Consider the following 4,108-nt stretch of genomic DNA (forward strand, 5'->3'; position numbering starts at 1 on the left):
GGGACGGCAGTGGCCGATGGCAAGCGGTGTCCTCAGAAGCGCCAGCACTCAGCTGAGATGTCAGCAGCCTACTGCAAGCCGGCCCCGGCCCCGGCCCCCGCAGAAAAGCACATTGAGGCTGACAAGGCAGCGGGGTGCTGTGCGGGGAGTGGAGGAATCGCGAGTCCCACGCCGCCCCCGCTGCCCCCGCACTGCTCCCTGCAGGACCTGCCGGTGGAGCTGCTGGTGGAGATCTTCGCCTTGCTCCCCAGCACCGATCTGCCCAGCCTGGCCCTGGCCTGCACCAAATTCTACCACATCCTGCACACCGACAGCATCTGGAGACGGCGCTGCCGCGAGGAATTTAGCCTTTGTGAAAACTTGCAGAATCTGGAGACGATAGGTATGTCTTATCGAGAAGTCTATTGGAAGCTGTTCCACCCGTACAGACACATTTTGGGATTGTGGCAGCTAGATACTGAGGGCTACAGAACACTGCTGAATGTCGTGGTGGACGGCTTATGCATTACTGGTTGGACGTACGGGCCTTGCTTTAACACCCGTGTGGATGGCCCAATACAGTTCAAGCCCGCGTTCAGAATTCGCCTGACAGAGAGGAAGTCGGCCAAGGTGGAGTGCATGGAAGGCCGCCACAGCAGGCCCCACCACCGCCACATGCAGATTCGGAAGGACAGGTTCACCACCCGGTGCAACAAGACAGACCACCTAAAGGATTTACCAGCGCGGCTTAGGGACGAATGGGGGCGGGTGCTGGTGCAGGAGGACAGACAGCAGTATGACTGCCTGACCTACCGCCGCCTCTACCTCCCGCCCAGCCACCGGGACGACCTCATCAGGCCAGGCCTCTTCCAATGCAAATGCAATGCCTATGACCTATCAATTGCCATGCTCAGCTTCCATGGGAACTATGCCAGGGTCACGAAGGTCACGGGAGACTCCAACCCCAGTTTAGAGATCCACCTCATGCGCCGCATCCAGCTGCCAGATGGCGAGATCTTCCGCAACTTCCACGAGCTTTCCCGCGTGGTCCAGGAGATAGACGAGCAGGTGACCGGGGAGCGGCAGGAGCAGCAGCAAGAAGACGGGACTGAGGAAAGCGAGGGCCATGGCTGGCAGAGCCCTGCCCAGCCCAGCGTCAGAGTGTCCGGGGCTGCAGCTTCGGAGGAGCAGTCTGTTCCGTTTGTTCTGCCTGTGGGCGTGCTCTCGAGAGACCAGAACTACCCCCGAAACTGCAGGGGGTGTTTCTATGGCGTGGACACTCATACTTATACCGTTGCCTTACATGGCTTCGCCTACACCAGGCGCTTCCCTGGAGTCTTCATCCTGTTCGATGAGAACCACTTCGGGTTCATCTCGCTGCAGGTGAATTACTTCATCCTGTTCGGCAGAGTCCAGAACACCTTCCAGAATGTGGAGGCACCATCCCCCCAGGCCTTCCTGGAGATGCTCAAGAACATTCAGTCCGGACCCCCTGGGAGGAGCAGCTTGCATACACTTTGAAGATTTGACCTTCTGACCAGGTTACCCACCTTTGTTTTTTTAATCCTCACCCGAGGATATTTTCCCATTGATGTTTAGAGAGAGTGGGGGAGAGAGAGGGAAAGACAGAAATATCAATGTGAGAAACACATCAGTTGGTTGTCTCCCGCCCAAGCCCTGACCAGGGCTAGGCTGGGTAGGAGCCAGCAACTGAGGTAGAAATAAACCTTAGACCAGTGGTCTCAACCTTCCTAATGCTCCGACCCTTTAATAGTTCCTCATGTGGTGGTGACCCCCAATTTCATTGTTACAAATTGAACATAATTAAAGCATAGTGATTAATCACAAAAACAATATGTAGTTATATATGTTTTCCGATGGCCTTAGGCGACCCCTGTGAAAGGGTCGTTCAACACCCCCACCCCCAAAGGGGTTGTGACCCACAGGAATTATCTTTAATGTGCCTTGTCTGACCAAGCAGGGTCTTACTAAGCTTTCCTTTACAAAAGTGCCTCTGAGGGCTTCCCTTTGACTGCCTTGCTTCTGGCCTGTCATTTTTCTAGTCTAGACTATCTAGACCAGTCGTTCTCAACCTTCCTAATGCCGCGACCCTTTAATACAGTTACTCATGTTGTGGTGACCCCCAACCATAAAATTATTTTCACTGCTACTTCATAACTGTAATTTTGCTGTTATGAATCGTAATGTAAATATCTGATATGCATGCCAAAACCGGTTTGGCTCAGTGGATAGAGCGTCGGCCTGCAGACTGAAAGGTCCCAGGTTCGATTCCGGTCACGGGCATGTACCTGGGGTGCCTCATGTTGTGGTGACCCCCAACCATAAAATTATTTTCATTGCTACTTCATAACTGTAATGTTGCTACTGTTATGAATCATATTATAAATATCTGATATGCAGGATGTATTTTCATTGTTACAAATTGAACATAATTAAAGCATAGTGATTAATCACAAAATATGTAATTATATGTTTTCCGATGGTCTTAGGCGACCCTGTGAAAGAGTCGTTCGACCCCCAAAGGGGTCTCGACCCACAGGTTGAGAACTGCTGATCTAGACCTTCAAGAAAGGCTTTCAAGTCCATTTGAACATGCCACCTGTGTGCTCAAGGACTCAGTGACTCCTTACTTAGCGTTTGCTTCCTAGAAGAAGCAAGTCCTGAGTAAGATCTTTGGGGACCCCAAGCACCAAAAACAGTCTCCAACTCTTTATATCCTCTATGCCTTTGTCGGTTAGAACTGCATTCCACTGTCAATAATAGAGATCCACCCAACAGCAGTTTAAATAAAGTAGTTTATTTCTCTGCCAAGAAGTCCAGATGTAGTTGAGGGCTTCAACAATACCCTGAAGTTATCATGAGCAAGGTCCTTTATTTTTCTCATGTGAGAAAGTGGGCACGGGTTCTATCTTTAAGGTCATCTCAGAGTCCAAGATAGCTTCTGGAGTTCCAGTCATCCATATGTATACCATCTGGGCAGCAGGTAAAAAAGGAAGCACAGGAAGGCAGAAAGAGCTCTCACCTCCTTCCCTTCCAAGGAGCTTTCCCAGAAATTGTGCACTTTCCTTTGCATCTCGTTGGCCAGAACTTCGTCACATGGCCACCTCTTGCCACGATATAGGAACAAAAACATAATTTCCCAGTAAAATACTGGGAAATTGTCCAGGGCTTTAAAAGATACATATTTTTATTGATTTTAGAGAGGAGAGGGAGATAGAGAAACATCAATGAGAGAGAATCATTGATGGGCTGCTTTCTGCAGAGTCCCTACTGGGAATGGCATTGAGCCAACAGCCTGGGCATGTGTCCTGACTGGGAATCAAACTGATATCCTGGCTCATAGGTTGATACTCAACCACTGAGACATACTAGCTGGGCACCCAGGACTGTTACCAGGAATGAGAGAATGGTATTAGAGGGCAAACCAGCACTCTTTTTCTTAATGTCCTATTATGCAATGTGTTTTTACTCCCACATCATCCCTCAGCAAAAAATAAGTAACTTATATTCAAATCCTAACAAAGTCCCTCATATTATAGGGCAATCTCATATGCATTATTTTGTGCAAAAAAGTAGTGTGTGTGATGTGTGTGGGGGTGGTGGTGGTAGTGAAGATGTGAGTCTGAAGTAACCACAATACCACAGTACATATTTATAGGGATCCCCAAGGCAATCAGTTAACATAAAAAAGCAAAAGAGCATCACTCCCCATTACTTAACAGTAGGCTGTGCACAATCTTCCAAAGGGTGGGAAACAGTAATTTGACATTGGAGGAACCCGAGAAACATTACTTCTGCCACATGACCAAGATCAATCAACAGTCATGTTACATTGATAATAAGTGACCTTGATATGATCACTTTACTTTTGTGATCTTTCTCCCAAAATCCAGTGTAGAAAAATTACAGTAATTGCAATAGAGGGGCATCTTCCAAAATACTTGACCCGTAGTCCTCAAAATCATTAGGTCATCAAAAGCATTTACAACCATTAATGGACTTTTTGTTGTTTTAATCCTCACCTGAGGATATGTTTTATTATTATTTTACAGAGGCCCAGAGCAGGAATTCATGGGTGGGGTCCAGTGGCCTGCCCTGATCGGGGTGG

The 4,108-nt window shown here is 48.5% G+C and overlaps 1 pseudogene; it reads left to right on the forward strand.

The window, feature by feature from the left end:
* Positions 1–57: 57 nt before the first annotated feature.
* On the forward strand, positions 58–1,564 carry LOC102762650 (annotated as a pseudogene).
* The last annotated feature ends 2,544 nt before the right edge of the window (positions 1,565–4,108 follow it).

This window comes from Myotis davidii, unplaced genomic scaffold (genome assembly GCF_000327345.1).
Source record: "Myotis davidii unplaced genomic scaffold, ASM32734v1 scaffold200, whole genome shotgun sequence".
In the NCBI taxonomy this organism is placed as follows: domain Eukaryota; kingdom Metazoa; phylum Chordata; class Mammalia; order Chiroptera; family Vespertilionidae; genus Myotis; species Myotis davidii.